At 42.4% G+C, this 27,920-nt stretch overlaps 1 protein-coding gene across 22 annotated transcripts in view; it reads left to right on the top strand.

Annotated features, from left to right (window-relative positions):
* Positions 1 to 27,920, top strand: part of LOC106033474 (acyl-coenzyme A synthetase ACSM4, mitochondrial-like) — a 206,934-nt gene that overhangs the window by 94,895 nt on the left and 84,119 nt on the right. For 9 of the 22 annotated variants that reach the window (XM_066977932.1, XM_066977931.1, XM_066977926.1 and 6 more), the window contains exons 1-6: positions 9,593 to 12,380; positions 12,613 to 12,705; positions 13,828 to 14,020; positions 23,302 to 23,463; positions 25,539 to 25,719; positions 27,749 to 27,882. The gene's annotated coding sequence lies outside the window, so the exon portion shown is untranslated. Of the gene's footprint in view, positions 1 to 9,576; positions 12,381 to 12,612; positions 12,706 to 13,827; positions 14,021 to 22,993; positions 23,139 to 23,301; positions 23,464 to 23,852; positions 24,139 to 25,538; positions 25,720 to 27,748; positions 27,883 to 27,920 lie in introns of those variants that run through there. The other 13 variants (XM_066977917.1, XM_066977919.1, XM_066977915.1 and 10 more) reach the window with 11 other exon arrangements.

The raw sequence follows: 27,920 nt of genomic DNA, 5'->3' as shown, positions 1-27,920 counted from the left end.
AGAAGCTTGCTGTGCCCCGTGCCCCGTGTGCTGGAAATAGCTACGTCAGGTTCAGGATGCTCAGCGCATCAAGGATACACGGGGCTGTGTCTGAAGGGTCAGAGAGCAGCTGGCTGGCCTCATCACTGCCAAAGCGGGACAGTAATGAGGTGGCTTTTCTTAACGGCAGCTTGTCCTGTCACTGGATATGACCCTTGGCTTACATCTGGTACATAGCATCATTTTCAGTAGCATTTTGTCCTCGTTTCTGTATTTACTGTACTGTTTCTGCTGCATTTCTGAAGGAACCAGGTGGTCGCTTCACCCCTCTCGCAAATGAAGAAGGTGGTGCAAGTACTGAGAAGCAGAAAGAGTGCAAATAATGACTTCCTTGGAAAGGTGAAGCGTGGTTTACCTCATTACAGTAAACTAATTAAAGCTGGACTCAAATCTTGTCCTTGGGGCTGTGCATTGACACCTGGTGATAACAGGGCTAAGTACACATAAGTCAATAGGAAATAAAAGTCCTTATTTGTGTTAATATGGCAGAATGAGCTCTATGCCTTCCTTTTGGGTTTCTCAGATCTGGCTATTAATAATTTTGAGGGAAAACAATGTTCTAATGCTTCTACCTGACCTTTCACAGTAGCACATGGCAGCGGGGTGGTGGTGTGGAGTCAGGAAGGAAATTCACAGATCTGGACCAGAATTTAGTGTTCTGGAGGCAAAGCCTGCAAAGATCCTGCCTGCGAAAAGCAGCTCAGGCTTTATTTCTCTTTGAAGCTACCTCAAATCCCAAAGTGCTCTGCACTGCTTCCTCAAGCCAAATTGATTTCCCCATGTCTTGCTTTTGTGACTTCTTTTCCTAAATCCAATCCCCAAAGATGCTGAAGATGCTTCAACAAGTTCCCTGCACAGGCTGCACCCCTCTCCTTGGGCAGCAATTACTCCTCACACCTCCTTCTCTCTTGTCTCTTGATTTCAGCAGAGCTGTGTTTTGTGTTGAACCAGCCCCTAATTATCTGTATGTCCATGCTGTTCATTCTTGGCTTTGGATCCCAAAGGGATGCTCTAATCTGGGCTGCTGTGGTGCTTTTACCTTGCTGGGCAGCTGAACTCCACCACATGCGCTCTCTCACTCCCCCTCCTCAGAAGAATTGTTGGAGAAGAAAGTATGCTGGAAAGAAAAAAAAAGGCTCATGGGTTGAGATAAGGATAAATTAATTAAAGGGAAAAGGAGAGGGGGAAAAAACAAGCTAAGGCTGCACGGAAGCACAGAGAATGGAAAAAGAAATTACTCTCTACTTCTCTGAGTAATTTCTACTTCCCCAACTCACCTGTCTGTGCAAGCGTTGGAAAATAAATGAGATCAAGAACGCCAGCGAGGCCAGCCAGCAGGTTGCATTTCTGAGAACTGCAAGGAGCGTGAAACTCAGTTCCAGTCTGAGCAGAAGGAGCTGCCTGAGAAGCTCTTGCCTGCCCAGAAGTGTCATTTTAAAGATACTGCCGATATTACTGGCTTCTTAGCCATGCCACTGCTTAGCAACTGCACATTGAAATGTCCATAAACCGCGTGTTAGGTTGAAAGAGGAGAAGCAGAGAGAACTTCAAAGTGGGAGGCATCAGTTTGAAAACCCCATGAGAAGGACAATGTGGGCTGCTCCACTCGTCTAGGGCCAGACTATCAACGCAGCAGCCGTTTCTCACAGATAAACTGGCTTCTTAACAGAGGGAAGAGACAAATCCACCTCCCCATCAGGCTGCGAAACATTTGCTGGGCTAGTCCATGGTGGCTCTGGCACTGCTGCTGTCCCTGGCATGGTGTCAGCTGTGGCTCTGAAAAGCTGGCATAGCTGATGGCAGACACTGGCCAGCTCTGATCCGTGCCAAGCCAGGAGAAATTTAGCCAATAATTAACCAAAAATTAAGCATAGCGTTGGGGGCTGACTGTTGTTTCATTACAGAGCACCAGGGCATCCCTTGCTTTGTCCACCAGATGTATTCCAAGGGGTCTGTTCTGCAGTGGTAACTCCTCAGGTACCGTTTGTCATAGCAACACATGATAAAATCACAGAGACATGAATGTCATCCTGAACGGCTGTGTTTGGGGAGTTATATGGGAACATTTCTTAACAGCATTTGGGATCCCATCCTGCCAGGAACTGAAATGCTCCCCTAAGGCAAAATGAAAAAGTCAACATGAAGTGTGGAGTCTGAAATTAAATACTCTGATTTGGTTTTGAACCCATAAACTCATCCTTTGAACACATCAATCAGGACTGTGATTTTGACAGACCATTATTCAGGGTAAAACTGCTCAGCACATTCAGGTAGGAGCACTTTGTTTAAAGGATTCCTTCAGAGATGCGTGAAGTGGAGGAATACCTGCAGTCTCTGCTAAGCAGTGCAGGACATTGTTTGTGATAGTTCTAAGAGGTTGTGTGTTGTCTATGTTAAGTTACTTCTCAAAGGCTTTTAAAATGAAGGACCGTATATTAAAGAAGAAACGTCTGTGGAACTTTTTCAATGACAAAAGCTACATCTATAAGGCAGAAGTGTGCCTTCATCCCAGCAAAGGCTGTCAGAAAAGGTAGCAGTACTTAGAAATTATGTCACGGTCAATTGGAAGCTTCTGAAATACTGTGTGAGGAGATTGGGTGGTAAAAAAGAAAAACTGCCAAATGGCAGACAGGGAAAAATTAAGGTGAAGGGAAGGTGTGCAACGCAGAGTGCAAGTGTGAGCCAGCGCTTTTTTTCCAAATAGAAAGACTGCAGTTAAACAAAATTAGGAAACATCACTTGTCTGAGTCAGAATGTGAGAAGGCTGTAAGAAGAAATCCTTTCGAAATGCTTAAAAACCACAAGGGAATGTAAATCCAACTTGAGATTTACAAGCTCAGAGACACTGGTTTGGGCTCATATCTTTGTGAATGTCTCTGTACATATTTTCATGGTGTCCCATGCGTTTTTCCCCTTTTTTGGAATAGTAGCACTGATTTCTGTGCTAAGCAGAACAGATTTTAAAGAATCTTTCAGTGAATGAGAAGCTATAAAAGTCTACTTGTTGCCACAGAGTTTGTAGTTACTAGGAATAAGTCCACATGAGAAGTCGTTCTCTGGCTTAAGTGTATGGGAATTTTCCAGAAATCTAGATTAGTAGTTTTTCTTTAGTTCAGAATTGACTATACTGAAGATCAGTCCGTGTCCATACGTGATTGCAGCTGTTCTGAAAAAAAGTTCTTTAACAATAAAAGAAATGTTTCTGCAGGAGGGAGCGCCGTGTTGGCTTGTGGGGAGTTAGAGGACAACCTTAAGTCCCAGCCCTTTCCCATCCCCGTGATGCATTGTATGCAATTAACGGGAGTGATGAAGAGACTGGAGGCAGAATCCTCCCGAGCAGAGTGTAAGGTGAAATGGTCTCTGTGTACTTATTGAATCTAATAATTTACATCTCATTGAATCCAATCAAGTTAGCAGTTTATCACATTAAGATTGCATTAAGTCGGCTGTCTCCAGCTAGGCTGAATTACTGCTGAAAGGGACCCTACAGCTCCGTGCTTGGGGCCTTTCTATTCCCCAGGTAAAGGGTCCAACTTGGCTGGGACACGTACGGCCTTTGCAGTAGCCAGAGTACCTGACCCAGCTCCAAGCTGTTTGCTAGCAGTGGCAGAAAGCTGCGGACCATCGAAAAGAGACAGCCCCACACTTGCCTCTTGTTTACCCTCAGGCACTGAAATGTCACTGGGATCAGCAGGGTTGCTTCTGATTTTTGTCCTTAGAGCTGATTATTGATCAAGTCTGGTAATGTGGCTTTATGACAGTGGGCTCTTGTTAGCTGGGCCTGTAGGTGGATAACAGCCGTAGCACTTGTATAATGCCACTTTTTCTTCACGTATTGAAAATACAAAGTTATAAGTTTGTTACTGGAATATTTTGATATTCAAAACCTTAAGCTGATCAATGGCAATCAGAAGAAAAAACAAACAACAAGGTGTCCAGTTTAGTATTGATGAAGATGTGGCCTAATGCTCACAGAAACCTACAGCGGAAGTGAGGGACAGGGTTAATCTCAATGCTGAGATTTGGAAATTATAAAATGAGGCTATAATATCCCCAAAATACCAAATATTTTCATAACTAACATAAACAAAAAAACAAAACCACAAAGGAAGACTATAGTTATGAGGCAGCTAGTTCCTCTGTACAGTTTACAGGTGTAAAGACAAGTGTTTTCACTGGAAGTAGGCTTTTAAATAGCAGATTGCAGCTGCTCATTGCCCAACAGCATGAAGTCTGTTGGGCTGATTCCCTGTTCCCTCTCAGCTCAGCCATTTTCCCACTGCTTTGCAGCCCACTTGCGTTCTCCTCAGCAGTGCAGAGAAGGGTTTTTTGTATTTTTTTAAACAGCTTGTGGGCAATTGATCTAAGATTACTAGTATCCTGCAAATTGCTTGTCATTATTTAAACATCAGATTGAGATTTTTTGCCCTAGGCCCTGGGCCAAATAAATATGGTTTTGCTGGAAAATGCGTTTATAATACTAATGTGAACATGAGCTGAGGAGAGGGGAAGGCCTTCATCTCCCTGCCCATATCTCATTACAGCTCACCCCAGTGCAATGGCTTGGGAGCCATCAGGAAAGACGGCTCAATTCCTATCAAATGCTCGGTGTCATTTTTCTTGGGCGTGCGGTAGCCTAGGTGTGTTTTGGACTAGGCTGGATAAAATAGGATTCCACAGAGGCTGAAAAAAAATCCCGGTGTTCCTAAATGGTAATTATAGGATTACCAGAAAGGCACTGAAATATATACTGTATTTTCAGAAAGGAATGCAGATTTTTAGTAATTCCTTCTTTCACTGCTGAAACTATTGAAAGTCAGTGGAGTTGCATCTTCATGATGCCCCCCTGCTCATGCCTGCAATGAGCCCCGTGTGAGTATTTATGCAGCTTGTTGTATCCGGCCGCATTTTCTAGAGCTCTTTGGACAGCCTGACTGCTTTGCAGGTCCTGCAGTCCTGAAATTAGCTTGATTTTTTTTCAACTGCCGTCTTACTTGTAATCATGTAATGCTTGCAGTCCTTGCAAAGACCTTTCAGGTTTCCAGGAGGGCTCACACCTATTTTAATGCAGCCAGACTTTGGTGCAGAACCGGGGCTGCAGGGACATGCGCATATTGCAGCTCCGCTGCTTAAATAAAGGTGACTTTGAGCTAGCTCTGTGCTCTGGTAATTGTGAGGTTGGGGAGCTCTGAAGGAAAACTGGAAGGGACCAGGTTATATCTGGCCATGAAACCTTTCTTTTCTTAGCCATCATTTACATGTTTCTGAGGCTGGGGCCTGACTAACACTTCCAGCTGATTTTATGTAACGAATCATTAAGTAGCTGTATTTGCCTTGCTGTTTTTAAGTCTGACTGTTACCATCATAAAATAGATCAAATGCACTAATGAGCGGAGTCACCGTGTTTAAGATTTGGCCAATGAGCAGCTGGGCAGGAAAGACTTTAAGAAGTCATCATGTTGGTAATGATGATTTTTCTCTGCTATTTTTGCTTTTTCACTGGGGTTATACAACAATAAACACAATTAATTTAGTGGCTGTATTCCAAATCATCTACATGTTACTCACAGGGAAGTAATACGAAATGCTCAGAAGTGTCATTGCAGTGAGTTCTCTTGGTGAGCAGTTTAAAACGGCTGTTGCATTTGGACTAGATGGAAAATCCAATTTGCCAGGCTGGGAGAATACTTTGTTTTTTAAAATCAGGCATGTTTATTAAACTCATAAAAGTTAATGGAAACAACAAAAAGCCAATAGATCCGGGGAAGCAATAAGAAGGTTATTCCTCTCCTGGCAAGGCAGCAAAGAGGCAGGGAGATGCAGGGCTCCGGCCCCGCTTCTTTAGGGCTGGATCTGCAGAGATGCTGCGTAGCGTCACCTTTGCTGTAGTCCCTAGCTAAGGATAGGATTAGCTCAAATACAGAGAGCAAACTATTAGCTTGTTTCTGAGATTAAATTGTATTTTATCCAAGCAGATGCTGTGATCCTGCTGAAGCATTGCCTTCAAGAAAGATCAGCAAGTACAATTCCCACTTATTTCTGAACACGTGGTAGATATAACAGCTTGCTGGCTATTTACTCCACTCTGCTTGCTTTAAAGTTTTTCTTTCTAGTAGCCTTTACTCACCACAAACTTGGCAAATGCCCCAGAAAACAAAACACGTGGATTAGCTCTCATGTAGTATTGGCAATGGCAGCGGGAAGGCTCGAACAACCAGAGCAGAGCCTGGTTAAGTCACAGAAACAAGCACTCGTGTAAAGCAGGGCGAGGGCTCTCATATTTCTCCGAAGAGCAGACATTAGTCTGAATTACAAGGAGGAAGCCCATCTTCTCTTAGGAATGTAGAGAAGACATCATTAACTATTTGGGTCATGGGAAGCTCACGAGGGAAGAGATGTATTTTAGGGTTGCGTTAGAGCTGGGGAAGATTAATAGATTCCTCGGAAACAGCTGGCTGAGATTCGGGTTGGAGCATCCTTCAAGCAAGAGGCCAGCTGTGACCCCGTTTCTCCGTGTGGCCGTGCTGGCTGCCAGGTGCCCGAGACGTGCTGGCTGCCAGGCAGGCCGGCCGCGGGGGCCCCAGTCGTTAGGAGAAAGCCTGGCTTTATTCCTTTTCAATTAACGTCATCACGTATAAATCTGCTGTGGGACTCCAGTGAGAAAGAAAACTGACGTGCACCGCTCCAGTGCAATAAATCTTTGGGCTCTGGCTGTGGGAATGCCAAATCCGCTCGTCAGCTTGTTATTCTTGAGTCCATCAATTGTGCAGCGCTTGGTGCTGAAGTCTAAACACCATTGTTTTGTGCAGGGCCCGAGCTCTCTGGAGCAAAGGAAAAAATCCTTGAAGTGTGAAGCTCAGGTTTTGCTTTCCTGCACATCCTCAGTTTTCTATAACCCAACACATTCCCATGATCATGTTAGGACCCTGAAATTCACTTTCCCACCCCATGTTCAGTGCTGAAAATTTTAGATTCTTTCTACAAGACATGCATGTACATGGGGCATGTATGTGCAGAAGTCCTGCTATACGGTTGACTCAGGACACTTGTACCAACAGCAGGGATCCCCCCAGCGTGGCCGTGTCACCCCAAGGACTGGCACTGCTCACGCAGGAGCCCCAGCCCTGCAGTGCCATGCCTCTTGGGGCAGCGCTTTTGGCAGCGACACAGGGATGCAATCAGACAGCTTCCCAGCCCAAATGATTCATTTCTACCCCAATGGTTTTGCACCAGCAGTCCTGGTTTGGGGGCGAATGCAGGTGGAAGTGACTCAGGTCTCTGCTGTTGGTGTATTTCTGTAGGACACAGGTATTTCTGTAGGACCCAGGGTATTTCTGTATTTTCTGTGTGCTCATGGCTGGGGCTTCTGGTACGCCCAGGCTGTAGGTAGGGGCACTCTGAGTGCAGCCACCCACAGACCAAGGTGCAGCTCATAGTGGTGAACTCTCTCAGCCCTGGGCTCAAAGAGATCCCCTCCTCCGAAGCTTCCTGGTATTTGGGAAGTTGGACATGATCTTCCCTTAAATAAATTGAGTTGTTTTGCCAGAGACATCAGTGTTTTGTCCAGTTGGTGTCAGGTTTAATCCAGCACATCAGGCTGGCTGAAGCATTTGCAAAGGCCGTGTGGTTCCTAGTGATGGACCGTTTGGGGCTTCTTCTCATTACAAGCTTTTTTATCATTATTCTTAAAGTAGAAGCCTGCCACAAATAATGTATGTAGTGTCTGGCGTGAGCTAACTAATGGTCTGCTGGCAGGCGGCTGCTTTGCTGCCCACAGTACTTTGTGCCTGAATATTCTAGTGGGATGGGAACTGTGTGATGTTAACTGTAGTAATGATGGGCTACCCGTACAAGCCTATGTATAGGTCCCAGAAAACTGCTCCCATCGGTACTCATTTGTTCTTTAAGTACCGTATATAGGCTATAGTAACACTACAATTTAGTATTAGAAAAATCAGGGGGAAATTCAAAAAAAATTCAAAGACATAAAATTGCATATAAATCATATTATTCCATTTTTCAGAACCACCTTTATTTCTTGAAGGGAAGGTGAGGGACTGTGAGATTTGAAATTTCCCTTCTGAGCAGTCGTTATAATTATTTATATTACATCAAGACAGCAGTCCTACTAAGGGATGCTGTCTTTATGGTGGCTGTACAGTGGCATGAAAGATGATGTACTGCTGCAGGAGAGCTGTGACAATGTATTACAGTACTTGGAGAGCTCGAGAAATGAATTGGGTTTTGGGAAGCTTGTGAAAATGCTGTAGAAGGGAAAAGACCCAGGGGAAAAATGTTTTAAAAGTAGGGGATTTTTTAGCATTTATTTACTGGCTCTTTAGATTTTTTAAAAATCCATTGATTACTCAAAATTTCAGCCAACTCCACGGCTGAGCAAGCAACTCCAAAATGTTCAATGCAATTTGTCATTAAAATTTTGGATCTTCAACTTTTCCTCCTTTACTTGTCCATTAGCTATTACAGGAAAAAAAAAAAAGGGAGGGGGGGGTGAGGGGCAAAAAACCCTTCAGTTTCTCTCTCAAAATTTCACAATATTTGAGCAGCTGCAGGGTAAGAGTTTTGCTGAAATCATCCATTGGCATTTCTGCATGAATACCAGGAGGTTTCAGTAAGTATTTTTTTATGTAAAAAGGAAAAGTTCCGTGATTTTTGAATGAGGGTATAGGATTTTAACATAGAGGTTTACATTTTGTACCTGCATTATAATTCACATTGTTTAATTTTGTGTGTCGGTGAGACATGAAGCACACAGCATTAACGATAGAGCTCGTAGCTTCTCTGAGAGCAGGAGAGTTTCTTTCATATGCACACAGCCCATCTGCAGAGCAACTGAGTAGCATGTACCAGTGTTGCTTGTGTCTTCCTTGTCCCATCTATCAGGAAATCCCATCCATAGCCCTTCTTTTTCCTTTTACATGGTCCAAAGTAAATGTGATTGAACAATTCATACAGTGTGTTTGCACTCTGAATTGAATCTGCTCAGACTCGTGATTTGCAAGGATGCAAGGTCAGTTTCATAAACTTTCTGGAACTTGCTGCTACTTTCTGCATGTATTTAGACCACTTAGTCTGGAATCAGACATTAAAAGCTAAATGCTTCAGAAGCTACCACCACCAAGTAATGTATCAGAAGGCTGGATTTGTTAATGGTCTTGCTGCATTACGATAAAATTGCACCAACACAGAATTTTCCAATTTTTGTTTAATTACCCGAGTCACTTTTTAATAAATGAGGATGTTGTTTCCCTTCTTGTAAACATGCCTATTTGCATAAAGCTCCTTTGAATTCCAGGAAACCTGTCAAACCTTCTTTCTTGCTTAAATTTTGGGTGTCACTTTTTATCACTGTCAAGATGATGGAATTTAAATTGGTGATTAAAAAAGACTCCCTTAAGGATCTCATTTGCTTTTAAGAACCCTGCAAAATACAAGTGGTTCAATTCCAACCTGCCAGTTAAGACAATGTTGTTACAATTTCTGGAGATGTAAGAGACACCACTAATCAGAATAATGTATCATGGCCCCACGTGATTTACATTTAGGTTTCCTTTGCCTTCGTATGCACCCAGTGGGGATCTTCTGAGCTGGATGCAGATTGGTTTGGGAAGGTATTTAGGTTAGCAGCAAGACATTGGAAAGGTAGGGATTTCTAGGACAAAGCTCTGTGTCTTGTAAAGTCTCTGCTCTCTGAAGGAAGATGTCACGTCCCTGGCCGCTGCCACCACAGAGGTGGGTTTAGCTCCTTGGAAATGCTCTGGAACCATGCTTGCTTTAAGGTACTCAGCAGACACAAAAGATAGAGCAGACACCATCTGGGACACATTTTGTTTCCAGTCTTATTTTTTCATCTTTTCAGTTGCAACTTATTCTTAGCTATTGTAATAATTCCATACTTAGTAAGCACCTAGATAACCACATACATACAGAAAGAAAGAAAAATAAAATATTGATGCAATCTGGACATGCTGTGCTCTTGCAGAAATAAAGTAAACTATTTATACTACTCTGAATAACAACATAAATTATAGATCAGGTAATTATGCTGGGCAACTATGGGAAATAATAGGGTAAAATTAACCAAACCAAACTGGTGGTAGAGCATTGGCTTTAGATGGAGTGAACTGCGAACTGAAGGAAAAGGTTCGGGTTTTGCTGTTGCCAGTTAGGCAAATAATATCTGTTGCCTGGGCTGCATCTAATCCTAGCTGGTGATGAGAGCCTGTGGCATGAATGCTACCTGGGATAGCAGCTTTAAGGAGGGATTTTGGTCCAGGAATTTTAGTTCAACACCCTCCAGATTTCTAGAAAATCTCAAAAAGGCATGGTAGTTTTACATTTCCTTGTAGAGATTTCACTAACAATTCTGCATGGATTTTTTAATTTTTTTTTTAACCATGGGTATGATCTTTTAAAAACAGTGAAATGCATTTTGGCAACAGCTTAATGAAAACTTTCTTGTATTTGGTTGGCCCATTGCAGTTTTTAAATGGAGGTGAGCCTCAGAGGCTTGCCAAGACAGCACATTACTGATTCTTCCTCCTTGTCCTTAAATGACCACATCTCCAAAATGTCTGAGAGAGAAGGCTGGAGCTATGGCGTGCCAGTAAAACCTGGCCTCTGGCGGCAAAAGGTGAAAAGCATTCTCAAAGGGTGCAGTGGTTTCACTGGTAATTCTTTGCCACCGAATGCTCTTGGCTACATCAAAGCATCTCCAGTGCAGATCTCAACTGCAGCAACAAAAGCGTGGTCTGATGGCTCCTGAAAGCTGAAGTCTTCTGTTGACTTCATTGTGCTTTGAGTTGCTCTGGAGGAAACGTCGCCTTTCAGCCATCCAGCCCAAACCACAGGGGGTGCAGAGCATTGGGATCGCTGTTACCTGTGTGGGAAGGCTCCATGCAGTGTGAAGGAGCTCTCTGGCAGCCCCAGCTGCTGGAGCGAACCGCCGCACCTCAGCCTCCCTAGTACAATGCTTGCACTACTTTGTGCTTCACGCTGAAAACCAGCATTTGGTAACTGATAATGATGATCTTGTCTGCCAGCTGCAGGGAGCTGGGGAGCCTGAAACAGTGAAGCTCTTCAAAGTGGTAATGCAGGCGCTTGTTAAATGTCACTGTCAGGGTTTCGTCCTTCTGCTGGACCTTTGTCCAGAACTGCTCCGTTGTTTCCATTTCTTCCTGATGTGCTATTTCATTGTGATGCCTCATGGATTAGATAGAAGTGCAATAATAACTTTAATTGTTTAATCATTGATGAGATATGGCTAAATCAGACATGAGTTCAGTTATGTAATTGAATATAGTATTTTGAGATTGAAGTGAGAATGGAGCTGGTCGAAATCTCAGCCTGCAGCGGACACATCTCCTTGTCCCGGGCCTCTGGGAACTGGCTGTAGGAGAGGTGAGGCTCCCCAGTGGCACGTCCTGACTCCTCTTACTAACACAAAGCAGAATTTTGCCTCTGTTCCGGGGAGATTCGGAGGTGGCGCTGCAAGTCAAACAGGTAAACACGGTGGTCATGGCATGCTGTTTGGACAGAAGGTAAAATAAAGCCTGGGCTGTGGAGTAAATGAATGTGAGCTTAGCTGCAGTTGCTCGCCTTTGGGTTGCGACACTTACCGAGCAAATCAGTAATGCCTGGTGGGGGATGATCCCCTAGTGCAGACACAAGTAACCTGGTGGCATCTTAAATGAACAAAAGGAATCTGCATAGATCAGTATAACAATGTAGGCATAGATTTACATGAATTTATTAATTTGATTCATAAGAGCCTCCTGTGTCCTGGTCCCCATTTTTATTGGCTCTTGCGTATGCTGATATGCTGGAGTTTGCTTTTCTACAAAGGAAAAATAATAAAAGACGAACCTGCAGGTATTGTTGTTTTTTATAGCTTTCATACATCTTTGCAAAGCAACACTGGTTATTAGAAAGCCTAGCTACAGAGCTACATTACCTGCAGCATGTAAGATGCTTTTCCAACCAGTGTGGTAAATACACAGAGCAGCCACAGCACAGCTGTTCCGTGACATTAATGAACTAACCCAAAGCTACGAGTCTGGTCACTCTAAAGTCCCGTATAGGTAGTCTTGCTGATTTACAGTGGAACTTTTGAAATAATTAAGTTATTACTGAGACTTTTTTTTTTCTTCTGGAGCATTTTATTCAGCAGATTTACAACCATAAGTAACCGCAGTGAGCTGCTGCATCAGCTGGTGCAGCTCAGGACAGCTCTGCTGAAATCACGGAAATAGCTCCTCTAGAAGAGATGCCCCTTGTCTGTAGGAATTCATTCTTGATTCACTCGCTGCAGACCTAAGTGTGAGGTAAGGGTCATCATCTACAGCGAAAGTCCTCTGTAGCTGGTAGCTTAGCACTGACCTAATAACAGAAATTCTTGTAGGCATCTTTATGTGTCTATACGTTGATATATTCACTTTTTCAGTTGCATGAGTAGTTTTGGTTGGATGCTAAATATTATTTCAGGAGATAAAGAGAGAAACTGTATTACCAATTCTTCATCAGCCTGTAAATATGGACCCGTTCTTCTTCTGCTAGGTACGAACGGAGTCTAATTTTAATCTGCAAACCTATCTGGATGGAAAACCCCAAGGCTCAGAGATGTGAACTGTGATGATTTGCTGGATTAAGGTAGCACAAGAGGCTGAATTCAAGATCACTTTGTGTTATACAACAAAAGAGGCTGTGGTTTGGGGGTTAAACGTATCTGTAGCTCTCAAGTATAGTTGTATATAGAACATTATGAAAAAAATGAGAATCACATAGAAAGAACTATTAGATATACATTATGGGGTGGGGCTAACAGGGTGGCAGTCCACCCCCGTGGTGAATAACACTTCGAAGCATCTTGTATGTGGTATTATGGGGAGGGCTGCAGTGGGCTGTCCCGATCAGATCACAGCAGTATTGGAGCTGTGCCTCCCCCCCATCAGTAACAATTATGAAGACCTTTGCAAATTTGAACTCACTTGTCCTTGCATCACCCCTGAAGAAATATTATATCCATTTTACAAATGGGAAGCTGAAGCGCAGAGAAACTGGATGACTGTCTCTAGCCTCATCCTCAATCAATGTGTATCAAATTAGCTTAATGTTCATCCGAGTGCTCAGATTTGTCTAGAAGAAAGTGTGATCATCACCAGATAATGTCATTCACTTGTCATTATGGTCAAAATGACTAGACAGCATAAAGATGTGTTGCTGCTTGTCCTGAGAGCCAAGTCACTCAAGCTGTTTGTTCCAATGGTAAAGTTTCACCCTACAAGTGATCAGGTTGCAATCAGGTTCAGCTCCCCAGCTTTCAGCTGAGGACATTATCTGCTAGATCTGTTTCCCCCCATTAGGTGCAATTAACATAGTTTAATACAAGTACAATAAGGCCGTCTTTTGGATGATGAATGCTATTTGCTGTAAACAGCATGCATGCTCCGCAGTTCTTAGATCCTGGATGACAGATAGATAAGTAAATGCGGTCACTCCCAGAAGGTCACCCCTGGTGAGTGCATGGCTGTGCCTGCTGGGACAAGGATTAGTGTGTGTCCTAATAAAGGGAATGATGAAATGAGAAAAAAAACTCATTTTCAAATCAGAGATTCTGGCTACAAAGCAATTATTCTACATGCTTATAGAAAAGTAACTCCCTACAGGCTATGATTTTTGCGGGGCTTTGGACCTCAGAGGCACTGCATGCTTCCATGGCTCTGTGCTTATAAAGAAAATATATATCAGCTAATCTCATTCTGTGACTTACAGCACATGGGCCGTAGCACCGCAGACACACCAAAAATACCGCACTGAGAGTGCAAATGGCTGCCTTCAACACCAACAAACTGCCTGCCTTTGGAAATATTTGAATGGGAAGTCGTTTCCTGGTATTATTCTCCACAGATTTTCCCGAAGACATTTTGAAAAGTGGATGTCAAGACTCTCGACCACCATGATCCAGGTATGTATTCGAGTTAGACTAGTTTGCATTTAGAGACCCACTGAAGTTTGTGGAGCTGTGTGTAATACTTTATGTCCTGCCTATAGATTTGTTACTAGGCTCTCTTTATAATAGTAGCCATGGTATTTGCACATTATGCCAAAGAGAGAATAGGCAAATTGCTTCTTTAGTAGTCAAAGGGTTTCGTTCCTCTGCAAGGGTTAGCTCTGACTAAGCCGTGTTTTGTAGTTAAACTCATACCTGAAAAAGGGTGAGTTTAGGTGAGAAAAACAACAACAACAAAGGATTTATGAGTGTCTAAAAAACTGCCACTGCAGGGGGGAGAGAAAAATTCAGCCAGAAGCTCCTAGGAAGCAGACTGAAATCGAGTCACCAGTGTCTGGGTTGCTGGATTTCTGCTGACAAGGCAGGCATTCACTTAGGCTTGCTACAACAGTTATGATCTGTTCTGGGTTGTTTCCACTACCGCATTTAAACCAAGACTTAAAAAAAAATATGCTTTAAGTCCTCTAAAGTATCCCATGTCGTGGTTCCAAATCAGAAAATATGGAGGAGGACAAAATCATCCTGACAGATCTGTGTAGCTGAGACCAGGATAGCAAAAATCACAGATAAAGGCAAATTAAAAGATTAAAGATGGGAAAGGTGTTGTTATCCTTGAACTATAGACTATGGGTGTCTTTTTTAGAGAGTATTTTAGGACTTGTTCTAATTGAGGGCTCTGTTCATGGATTTCTGTGTGCACTGCCATTTCTTCATAGAGCCATGGGCTTGATAATCCCCTTTGTCGTCATCAAGGCATGCCCTATAGTAGATTCCTGATCCCACTGAAATCAGTGGAAGACAGGCTGACTTATTCACCTCTCTCTTGATGAATCATTTTCCTCTGAACTCCAATAAGGCTCCCTTCTCAGTGCTACCCCACGACTGACACCTGAACTCACCGGTCAGGTTAAATGCAGGTGCAGAAGTCTGTGTCTTCTCACCGCTTGTGTTACGTTTCCCTGCAATTAGATTCTCCCCTAGGTGAATGTTGGGGAGAGAGGTCTCAGTTTACCATGCTCAGGAGGATTTTATATTCTCAGGTAAGCCCTGGATATGATGAAAAGTTCGGAGAATAGTGAGTGGACTGTGCAGTAATCCTCATTTCTGGAATTTGTGTCTTTCATTAACTTTACCACCCAAGTGTTACCTCCACTACTGAACTTCTGAAGCCAGGTTCAGTGTAGTTCTCCGTCACCTGAACTCAGTTCCCTTTCTAGCCTACTGCTGTATTGTTTGCTTTTCCCCCAGTAAACGGCATAAACAGCACCGAGTAATAGTATGCACAGGCATGCAGATAGCTGACTTTGCTGCTCTGGTGTAAGATGGATGAGTGGGCTTTGTTTACACTCTTGCTCTCGCTGGGTTTTGGATGGCTGTGAAACTGCAGCACACGGGGAGCATCACTCCAGTGCTCAAAGCTGTCCTCTGGGAGGCCATGTGATATCACAGCTATTTCCTGGCTCTTCGGCAGGGACTATGTAGTGCTCTGTATTTTGGACCCAAAGGACTGCTTCAGTGTGTATTCTGGGAGTATGAATGAGATTCCAATCTACAAAGTGAGTTTGAATATGTACCAAAGGAGTAGGTCTCTCCTGAGAAAAGCTCTAGTGATGAGCAGAGGGGGGAATTAACATCACCATCAGCCTCCTCCTGGGTAGGAGCATTTTGTACAGCTCTTCTCTGATACCAGCCTAGTATATATGACATGCATGAGGAGGCTGTGCCTCTGAGATCAGAGAGTCTTTAACTCTGGGATTCCTCATCAAGGGCAGAATAAATAAAGATCAATACTAAGATGTAAAGTACAAGATTTGGCAGCCGTGATGAATACCACAAATGCTCACTAACATGGAAATGAAACCCAGTGAAACAGGGAGCAGTATATACCATCAAATAAATGAAAGGCAGTGCATTTCAACAAAGAATGTTGATCTGATCTCTGATTGTATTTATTTTGCCAAATCATGTTTCAAGAACACAAACAAAGCAAAGACAGAATAGCTGACGAATTTTCAAATGGAATAAGGAGCCCTGCAGATGTGTCTTGTAATTGCTATTACGTATTCAGCTTGAGTTTCTCTGCATTGAGACATATGTATAAAGATCTGAAAGGGCTGCAGTAACATCTGGATGCTGTTTTGACGGCCTAATGGGTTGGTAAATAATGTTTTTGAAAGTGAGGAATGATGCTCTGCATATCTTTTTTCTGTGATTCCACTCTCACAGTAGTTTCCAAAGAGCGCTAAAACAAAGATACCTGATTAATGACCCATCCAGGCTCTTGTAGCAGATTTGCAGTGGGGTTCTCAAGAGTAGAATTCATTAGTAATATTTGTTCTATACAGTTCCTAAACTAAAGTCTCATTGACCTGGTGGAATCATAAATCCTGAGCAGGAATACTGCCACACTTCAAAGAGATTTTGTAGCCTTGATGATGCTTCGCCAGCTACAAGGCAGATTTTCAAAGCTAGAAAAGCCTGAGAAGCAAATAAGTGGAAGCATTCACTTTATGTAAAGCTAATGAGAAGATGACAAGATCATCCATCATTAGCCCAGTTTGTGGAAGTACACAGTGGGAATTCCAATGTGTATCTATCCTGACTTCCATGGCCAGTGCTCAAGTGGTATAAGCCAGTAATTTCGGTATAAACCAGTATTTTCAGCTGGAGTTGTACAAGTTTACAGCAGATGAGAGCTGGCTCCTATACTTCAGCAGACTGTAAAGGTCAGATCTTACATGTAGAAATATAAAATATGGAGCACTACTGTGATGCACTGAGTGATCTTCAGCCCTTAATCTACTTAATCAAACAGAAATAATAGAAATTTTGGCTAATTCTAACACCTTCACTATTCCTTTCTTGGGAAAAGTGTTGACTTTCTCAGAGATCCCTGTACTAGTGAATTTTTACCAATATGACAAAAGGGGGGAACAAATGACTGTGTTTGTTATTTGCATATGTTTTCCTATCATACAACATGAAGTTAGTCCCAGCTATTCATATAAAGGTATGTTCTCATCCTCAAATACTTCACTGCATCATTTTATTAGCATTCTGCTGAGACATTTCCTATGTAATCCAGGACTGCTTTATAGTTACTGACAGTGAAAGGGCTTTTTTTTTTTTTTTTTTTTTTAAAACTAGATACAAGAACCGTAATCTATTTAGAAAGCAGTGAGTTAAATTGAGTCTTGAATAAAGGAAACTCCACAGGCTCCAGTTAATTTCATTCCATATATATTTTCTTCTATTCATTATACCACTGCAATACAAAGGGTAGTGTGCCTTTCTCTTAGCTATAAGATAGACCTTGACTCTGATATAATTCTTTCCTGCACTACCTCAAACTCCTACTGAGAGCCAGGCATCACAGTTGAGATCCTCCAAATGGAGCTTTGAAGAGTTTTTTTTTTTCACACTCAATTTTTATTTATGCTCCTCAAAGATTCTTACAGCGTGGCAAAAGGAAGGGCAGCTCTTTCAGGTACTGCAAAGTGTGGGCATAGCCAGTGCAGTGAACATGAAACCTCTTTGGTCTATGGAGAGAGCTGTGCCTGTAGTATTCAGAGGGAGCTTTGGCCTCATACAAGGCAAATCTACAGAAATCTTCCAAACTGATAGAGCTGTGAGTGAGCTTTTAAAGGGACAGGGGGCAGAGAGGTGGTGGAAACCTTCCCAGAATGAAGGAACAGGCTGCTTTTGAAGCAGAGAGTACCACATGGCACGCTTTTACCAATTCATGTATATCCTGTCCTAGAGGAGGTATCGAAATATTTCTAAACATGGGTATTGAGGCTGCATATTCCGATTCAAATGCAGAAGCAGATACAATCAGTGGAAACTCGAGGCCTACATCATTAGGGAGCCAATCAGGTAGATTTTATGCAAACACAATTAGGGCTTGCATGACTCAGTAGCTGGTGCTCTTGCTATCTTCTTCCCGCATTTATTCAGAACCCACTTTTAGTGCAGCTGAGCATATACCGGATACTGAGGCATGCAAACATTGACTTTGTTTGTATAAAGTCACTTTTTTGGGCAAATTAGCTTCATAAGCTCTGATTATGCATTGGTAGTGTTGATATGTACAGTCAGACTAAACCTGAAATACCAAAACAGACAATGCATTTTGAATTAAAAGATTGCTGAGAGAGATGACATTGTTATGGGTGAGCATAGGGATGTTTCATTAAAAAGCCTTAGATCGTGCTGAAGTTATAACACACTGATGTAACCCTCTGACACTGCTAGTAATGAATGATTTCTAGTATCAGTTTCAGGACTACAGCCTGTTAGTGAAAGAGGAATTTTTTTGGCATGTATCCGTGCAGCAGTTAAGAGCTGAGACTTTCTGAAAAGGCAAATGGAAAGCTTTCTCCGAGTTGTCTTCAGATATAATATGTACATAAAGTACATGACTTTAAGGTTTGGTGAGTGACTCTAGGTTTGAGAGCAGGCTGAGGCTTGAGCTATATGGCAGTGAAAGCATCTTATAGATGCTAGCAAAGCTCAAGGCTGTAGCTAGACATTCATTCCCTCCTTTGAGATATCTGTGTAATAACTGTAGCAGTACTGGATGTCCAGGAGCATTTTGGAGCAAGGATCATAGCAGTCTCAGCAAGGTTTCTGTGGGTTAACACAACCCTTGCTGAATTATAAAAATGTGCTTAAAACTGAAGATGTTACAGGAGGAGTCAACAGATCAGGATGCAGGATCTGCATGTTCTTGTGAAGTATCTTGCAAACTGTTTCACAGGGCATAGGTGAGACTGCCTGAAGCCTGGTGTAACCTCTCGTTGGGCTGGTAACGAGGGTGCTTTTGCTGCTCTAAACACAGTAGTTTTAAACCTTCAAGTGGGAACTTTCAGCAAAGGATGATGTAAATATACTGCACTAGATATAAATTAGGTTTTAAGACTGCAAAATCTTCTAACCTTATTTAACTTATGTTTTGAAATATGGTTTTCCCTGTACAGGAAAATTGTGTGTATCTAGTGAGCATGCATTGAAACTCAGTTAACTCTTGCATTTATTCTTTTCCAGAGTATCATTGGTATAGTATGATATTATTTATACAAAGTCTGCTTGGGCTTAGTGTTTCTCCATTTGCAAGCTCAGTTTTATGTTCAATAGCAGAGAAACTGCGTCAAATGTGTTTACAACCCATACAATGTGAGTCTTAAAATTGTAATCATTCAAGAAGCTAAGTGACATAATATGCAATGAACGAATGAATGCAGCTGGAATGGTTAAACATCTCTACAGCACTAGGTATTCATAGAGAGACACAGGGATCATGTTTGAGGTAAAGCGTTCATTTTTGCTGACATTTAGATGGCAAGACTGAGAAGCAATGATAAGATCACAAAAAGGACTTTTTACAGTTTGTTTCTCTAACCCTAGAATAAGGTCAAAGAGAGCTTGGCTTCTTGGCAGTGATAATGGCTGGTGAGACCAGGTGAAATATCTTTCTAACACTGCCAAAATTAGTGCTGGCAATGGCAGCTAAGGTGTGCAGTGAAGGGAGAGATGAGCAGTACACACTGGGTCAGTTCCAAACAGGGCATGAGGATGTGTCCCAGGCAGTAGAAGCTGTGTCCCACAAGCTGGACGTAGTGTCAAGACGACAGCAACGTTTACTGCAAACCGCAGATTTAGCAGATGGAGGCAGTTAGCTGGAGCGCTTTGGTCACGCGTAAAGTCATGATGAGCTGCCAGTGTGTCCAGCCTAGGACAGCTGGCATGATTCTCAGTTGCATCAATTAAAATATTTTTGGTGATGATGGGAAGAGTTTGTACTGTAGTATAAGATATTGGCAAGGTATTGTTAGGAATAATCAAAAATACAATAAAAGCTACAAACAAGATCAAGCTTAAAAACATCAATGTTTTAAATAAACTAAGGAAGTGTCAAGTCTGTTGGACACTCGTACATCAAGGACAAGGTCAGTTCGTAGCCAGTGGGGCTCTGTCCAAACCACACTTCTCATTTATTATAGAACATTTCTCAGATTCAGTGAATTAACCTCTAATTAGAGGTCACCCTTTTATAAACTAAACATACTTAGGAAAAAAAATATGGTGACTTACACCAAGTCATCTTGAAAAGACAAACTTGGGGGAAAAAATAAATGTTTTCCTATGTGCAGGAAATATTACAACAATTTATCTTTTCATGTCATGGTGAACCTCTCGGAAGGATGTAAAGCAAGGAAAAATAATGGGGATGCCAGATATTAAGTTTAGAATTGTAGCACTTCATTTATTAGATGACAGAAATCAAAATGTTCCAAAATGTCTATTTTGTCTCGAGGCAAATGACTTAAAACAATCTCTGTAATGGTTTATTGCACTGGTAAACACTTTGGGAAGCTTTGTATGGAGAGTTTTATAAGGAAATTAGTTAAATTAAATTTTGCATAAAGAACTCATCATTTAATGACTCTCTGGAGAGCCTACACACCGTGGAATTTTAATAAATATGAAAAATAGATTTTTAAAATTCTGCTTAGCACTCAGGGCCTGATTATTACCTTGCTGCCAAGAAAAAGCTGTGAAAATGGGAGACATGCCTTTTCAAGAAAACAGAATAGGCTGTAGAATCCACTTTTGCTAGGCATATATTACCAGGGAGTAACAAAGGATGACTGCGCCTGTACAGCACTTCCACAGATCTCTTACTGTTTATGTAAGACATCTGCATGCACTGTTCATGCCTGTCAGTTTAGGATTGTTTATAACCACTTGTGTGTATCTTTAAGAGCACAAAGCTGCATTGTCAAATTAAGCATTTGCTTGCATGTGGAAATTTGTTTGCATGGGAAATCCCCAGTTTTGCATGTATGTATGCCAATGCACGTGGGTGTGAGTAGCAGGTATTTTAAGTAAAATTTTTAGACCCTCCATCTATCAGGCCAAAATGAAGCAATGTGGTCACAAGATCTCACATCCCAAACAACACAAGCTGTAAAACCTCATTTACTAGGCAGGGAAATATTTTTCTGTGCTGCTTAAGAGAGCTCAGTTTGCATGCAACCAAGAGCACATTGTGCGTTCCTAATGATACAGCTGCACGGGCACAGATCGGGCCGAAGGGCTTAACCTGCAGCATGTCCCCACTCCTTTGAGCACCAGGACCATTAACAGCCTCGAGTCAAGAAAATACTACAGCCAGATTCTGGTTCTCAGGCCTAATAATCAACTGGAACAGATGCAGTGAAAATAGTATTAAAAAAATCGTTTTAAATCAAGAGCTATAAAAGAAAACTATTTACATGCAATTGCATGAACGCTTACAGTAAAAAGATGAGGAGAAAGGAGAAGCCAACCAAAACTATTGGAATGGTATAATATCCAATTACCGCACTTCAGGGCAATGGCATCGTGCACATTGTTTAAACAGAGTAAAGGCATTAAGCTGTATTCAGAGCTGTAATGGCAGCCTCCAAGTTTAAAACATTGGGCCCTATCTTCCACAAGTGTAAATCAGCCTTGCTGTGGTGTTGTCAACGGGGCTGCACTCATTTGCGGCTGCCAAGGATCTGTCTCATTAGGTTCATCTGACACGCCATGCTGGAAACCCGTGCCTTTTGCAAGCTCTACAGTTTTTGCTGCCAAAAACTTTTCAACCTTGAGAGAGAGAAAGAAATGTGTGACAAAACAATTGCACTTTGGGATAAAGCTTCTCCGAAAAAAATCTGGTTTTCTCTGTCCGGTTGCCAAACGCTTCCTCTCATGTAAGCAATTGAAAAGTCTCATTTGAGCAACTCCTCATGAATAGCATAACTGTTCCAAAGAATGTATAGCCTGAGAGTCCATCTTAAGTATTTAAAGCAATATTTTCTCAGGCCCAAGGGAATAGCTACCGACCTCTCACAGGCAAGTCCTGGCCAAACGTGAGGTTGCCAATAAGTCCATCAGCCACTTGGAAAAGGAATTTTTTTCTGTTCTCTTCCTGCTATCATCCTCCACACCTGAACTCTCAAACAAGCTACAAGGCTGGTCACCTGCTCGTTCCCTTTCTGTGGGCAGTCACTGGGCACTTGTAAGAACAAAGAGTTTCTTTGGGTCACTAACAGAGTTTTATAAGTAACAAAGGAGTGATATTTATTTATAATGGAACAGAAACGTGACCGAGAGGTAGTGCTATCCTCATTTAATTATCAAGATTTGAAGTTATCAGGCCAAGATCTGGCAGGAATCATGAGGTAAGTTCAGAGTAACACCATGTTTTCGGCTCCTCAGGAAACCATGTTCTTCTGTTACCTCCAGCCTAACTCAGGCAGCCATCATGACGATGAAATAATCAGAGGGAAATGCAGGAGGACAACTTGCTTGAGCAAGGAGCTCTGCTAGAAACTTCCTAGAGTCACTGAAAAACAAGAAGGGAAATGCAAGATAGGAGCAGGTATAATATAGGTCCAGGAGTAACAAATATGTTATTGAAAAGTAATGCTTCATGCACTTTGGAAGGAAAAGGTAAATAAAAACGTATTATCCCAATGGTAGCATCTCATTTAGTAAAAGAAAAAAATCAGTTGGTGCTTCTCTGTGCTCCTGGGACAAGCCTGGGGAGACGTCCCCCAGGGGGAGCAGCGTGGGTGCAGCAGAGCTTGAGCCTGATCGCGAGAACAGGCATCAGTAGGACTCCCAGTACTCTGGAAAAACAGTGTCTGTGGAAATATAACATATTGTTCAAAATTTAGAATGGGAGAAAGTTGATATTTTACCTTGCCTCTTATAACTGTAGTAAAAAGTACATTTCAACTATTTTTATCATCTGCCATACAGGATTTTATGCACTAAAGGCTCTGTTATTGTAACATTTATATAGCTGGAGAAGTTCTAATTTATCCCTGTTGATTTTAACTTACTTTTACATGTGGGCAGGCATCTTCAAATATCAATATTTTTACATTTTGACAGATCTGCTGCAAATGGATTGTTTTGCCTATCAATCCTTTACTTTTGAGTAGCAACAAAATATGACACAGAAAGGAAAGGCTGTCAGCATAAAACCTTCCCCACCTTACTTGAGATCGCTTCCAGTAAGCCTCATTGAACATACGTGGTATGTGCCTCTGGGTTTGTCTTTAAGGCCTCACCCAAAACAATGGTGTTGTGGGACATCTTGTACGTCAAATGGGGTAATTTAACAATAACTCTAGGGAGAAACTTTCCAAGTGTATTAAATTTTCAAAGTATATATGACCACTGGCATCCTGGTTTTACAGGCAGAGAAAAAAAGGACTGGCAAGGTGCTGTGGAGGCCACATAGCAGATCAGTGAATTTTCTCCAAGTGGGTGTGCAGCTTCTGCCTCCGGCACCGTTTACTGGAGCACATCCAACTGGGAAAGAAACTGGCTGCCTGCACAGGACCAGAATTCCTCCCAGTGTAAGTCCCCCAGACTGTGCTCTTGCACAGGACACTTGCAGACAGTCTCTACAAGTTCTGCTTTGTTGCTTCCCTGAAAGCTGTGGGATTTTGCCATTGACTTCAAGTGCTGCAATGACAACTCCAAAATATTTTTAAATTATATATATATATATATATTTAAATAGGCTGCTTTCACGAAAACTTCCCTTAGGCAACATTAACTTTTGTGACCAGCACTTAGCAGGTCATCTTGGGTCCCACTGACATTGGCAGGGATTAAGCAGGTCTTAATTTTAATAACGAGAAGCTGTCAGACAATTTCTCATGCTGTTTATTCACGAATGTAAATTCTTTTAACAGCCATTTCGGGCTCTGAAGGACACCTGTTGTTGTTTAATTTCTTTCAGCAAATGCATTTATTATGATTATGCAGCGCTCAGAGGCAGGAGCACCTCCCTGCCCTTTGCAGGCAGCCCAGGAGGACAGGACCTCAGCTAAATGCAGTTATATCTGCCCAGGAGACATGCATCTCGGGGTGCTGCGTGCCTGTCCCCTCAGGACAGGTTCTCTGGCCACTTTAGGGAGAAGTAGCCATGATCACTGACTTCAGCTGAAAATTGGCCATTAGCTCACAGCGTTACTCGGATGATTTCCACTGAGCCTGCTCCTGCATCCCACCTGAGTGAGGCCAAGGTAGGGGAAGCTCTTGCTGCAGTCATGAAGGTGCTTTCAACCAGCCCTGTTCCCCTCTGCCTGGCAATAAGCCCTGGCTGCAGCCCAGCTGAGCAGGGGCAACTTCTGTTCAAAGCAAGGGAGAGGGTGTCCCACTCGATGACACAGTGGAGCAGGAAAGTGTTCTCTTAATGAAGAGTTAATATCAGGTAAACTTCCCTGTGAAATCTGCCCTGCCTTTTTGCCCGCTGACCGGGTTGTTGCAGGGTGCACGCCAGGACTGCACAAAGGGAGAAGCTGTCTTTCAAGCAGAATGAATGCTGATGGCACGTAATGCTTATTGCTACATCCATGCTGTGTCTGATAGCATCACACTAGATAGTTGCGCTTACTTCTCCATTATTCCCTGTCCTTAACCAGCAGGAAGAGGAGTGTTCAAGAACAAAATACAGAGTAGCGCAAAGTAAGGTACAGGCTTGTTACAATGCTCTTGAATCAAGAGCATAAAATGAGGTCTGGAGCCCTGCAAAATGAGGCTCTGAAATACACATTGCTATTATTTAATGATGGTATTAATCCAGCCAGCCAGTTCATTGCTTCCTGCTCTTACCCTACTGTGCAAGCCATCATCCATCTATTGTGCCGAGGCAGTTGCTTTGGAAAAGTTTCTCCATCTGACAGAGAAAACAAGAAAAACAGCTGGAGACTGCTCTGTTGTTTCTAAACGCCAGGAATTCAGGGTCTTGTCCTGTAACTATAGAGGACGAGGTCCTGGCGCCCTTCCTCCCGGTGTCGCTGGAGATAGCACTGGTCCCAAAGTTCCTGGGCTGCTAAAACACGTGTTTTGACTTCTGAGATGTTCTCCATGGTAGTTACAGTGTCTTTCTAATATAGATCCCAATTTCTTTTGAGTTCACAGGACAATGCCTTGATTTCTTGTTTGAGAGGGGTGCCCAGGGTGCCCCAGCCTGCAGTCACTTCAGTGCTGCAGTCACAGAGGTCTTGCTTTGACAAACAGGAATGGGGAGAGCTTTCCCAATTTCTAGAGCATCCATTTCTGCAAGTCCAGTTAGAGGCTAGGGACACCCACAGGCACGAGGTATGTGTGAAAATCCTGCTTCTGGATTTTTTCATCTGGGCCACAAAAATATTTCTATGTTGCCAAATGTTGTGCTTTGTTGTTGCTCTTTGTCATTTCTCCTTATCAGTAGCTGACATGAGCTGGGTATCAACTGCCTTGCTGATTTAGGGGATGGAGATCATTTGTCTAATGGTATAGTATTACTCTCTTTGTAGTTACTAATATTAGCTATATATAAAATGATAACAAGACAGTGATTGGACAGCTTTAGTGTGAATTATTTATACATGGAAAACTACTGCAGATTTTGCTTATATCCTGTCTCATTGCTATTTTGTAGGATTTCCTGGACCCTCTTGAAGTCTGTGAGCAGTCCTACAGTTTCACATCAAGCTGTGTAGTGCTGCACTGCTGAGACCATGCTATATATCACATGAAAAATCAAAACTGATCAAGGCATGAGCAATTCAGTGCTGAGCTATGACATCAGGAGTTAAAATCTAGAGGCAGCTTTTCTAGAGGTAAGAGAATGGCTTAACAGCACTTTTGGGTTTATTTCTCACTCCAAGAACAGGATTCCACTCTCATTCATGCCCTTTTTGTTTTTAGATGCAAGATTGAATCAAGCCAAAGAGATCTTGTTTTGCTGAGATGTTAAGCAATTTTTTTTATTTTTTAAATAAAAGGACTTAGCTAAGTAATTCTGCCTATTTAATTGGAAAATACTCTGTACTGCTCTCGCTGACCCCTCTGAACAAGGCGACATTATCAACAGCATGCAGAAAAGTCCCTGACAGAAAGCACACATTCAGAGTATCTTTAATACAGTACAAATAAGGGGGTGGGACTGAACTTTGGGGTGCTCTTGCAGTCATGCCATCTATTCCTCTGAAAGTGCATGCCCTTCCGCCTGCTTCCAGGGAAACACCAAATTGCATTATCAACTGCTCTGAATGCACATAGCTGGTGCAGAGATTAGAGCAACTGACAGCATCAACTGTTTGTTCTGCATTCAAGAATATAATTCTCCACAGATGTCCCTTATCTACAATATTGTATATTTTGGTCAGTACATTCAAATAATGCCACAGAAGTAAAATACCTGGGGTGGAATCCAGACTGGGAAGCACTCGGCACAGACTGAATCACAACAGAGCTATGAAAAGACCTTTTTCATTTTAATTCTGGACAGTAAAACCAGAAAGAATACAATGAGTGCGATGTAAAATAAACCAGTTTCTCTTCAGTGGTTTGAAACTTACTGTATGCTCTCTTTCGGTTTGCTTGCTAACTCTGTCACTAGGACCAAAAGCTGTTTTCATCTCCATTTGAGTCAAATGAGTGTCAGTACCTGCAGCCAGCTGGGGAGGGAGGACAGCCACCCGGATGCGTGGCATGTGGGCGTTTATTCCCCCTACCCTCTTTGCCCTCACTTCCCCTGCAGTGCTCCAGCCAGGCACCAACATCCTCACTGCTTTAAACAGGGTTTTAATCCTGAAGCATATTCATTCCCATGGGAGAAGGCCTTGCCTTTTTTTTGTCAAAAGAGTGACTGCTGCTTTTAGGCTAACAACGTCTTTCACAAAAAGAGTTTTAATTCCAGAATGCAGAAAACACCTTGAATGTTGGTAGCTTTGCTTTTTGTTACGAGTGTCATCCTTGGTTGTTAATATTATAGGCCATTGCTCTTCTGTCTCCTCTGGGGTATGAGGCATCACTTTTGTTATAAATAGGAAACATGCAGTCATTTTCTATGCATAGGGGAAGCACTTTGTTCTCAGAGAAAGGTGAATTATGTAGTCCAAACAGGTGACACATAGTAGATGTTGTTGCTTTCCATAACCTGAGATGTAACCCAGCTGTGCCCTTTGCTTTTGCAGATGTCAGCCCTACCATCTGCTACTGAGAAAAAAAAAAAAAAAGCAACAAAAACATGCATCGCTGTGGAAACCCTGAGCAGTTCTGTGGTCTTTTCTGCACTCTGGTCAGGCTGGGTATTTTTAAATAGCGTGACCTTTATTGATTCCTACAAAAATGAACTACGCAAAATGGAAAACCTGAAACGCATACTGTCAGAGTTTCCTTTTAGGACAAAGAATACAATTATATTACAGGAGTGTTAAAACTAGAAGATACAAAAATCATTTTGTTTCCTCTGAAAACATTTGGGAAGGCCTCAGAGGAAAAGAATGGGTGACAACAGAAAACAGAGATCTGATCAGAAAGATAGTGGAAGGATGGGAAAAATACTTGTTCCATTGAAGTCAGAGGTAGTTATGGCATTGCTTCAATAGAACAAGCTTTTCATCAACTAGAGTATTTAACACATGACAATTTTACATCCTTCTGCCTAAGAAGAGTGATGCGGCCTGAAGTTGTTCTCACTGCTGTAGGCGTGAGCTGGCTCCTGGTCGCTAGCTGCTGGCAGGTGCTGGCTGGGAAGTGGTGTGAACAGCCCAGGAAAGGGAAACCCGCAGAGCCATATGAGCCTTAGTGCCTTGCATTCCTCCCCTTGCTCTGAATGTCACTGTCCCATTGCTTTTTTAACAGCAAGAAGATAGGCCAGACAACAGGAGCCCTTTTGCAGTATCTACTTTGTTTAATATCTGCTCCTTGTCCCAGCTGGATAGCCTCAGGTCTTCGGCTGCATTCTGCTGCTGGTCTCCAGTGACAGACGAACCTAAGTAAGTAAAACATTGAAGCAATCACTTTGTAGTGTAAA

This window comes from Anser cygnoides, chromosome 15 (genome assembly GCF_040182565.1).
Source record: "Anser cygnoides isolate HZ-2024a breed goose chromosome 15, Taihu_goose_T2T_genome, whole genome shotgun sequence".
Lineage (NCBI taxonomy): Eukaryota > Metazoa > Chordata > Aves > Anseriformes > Anatidae > Anser > Anser cygnoides.
The sequence above is the reverse complement of the archived record's forward strand: the minus strand, read 5'-3'. Positions and strand labels throughout refer to the sequence as shown.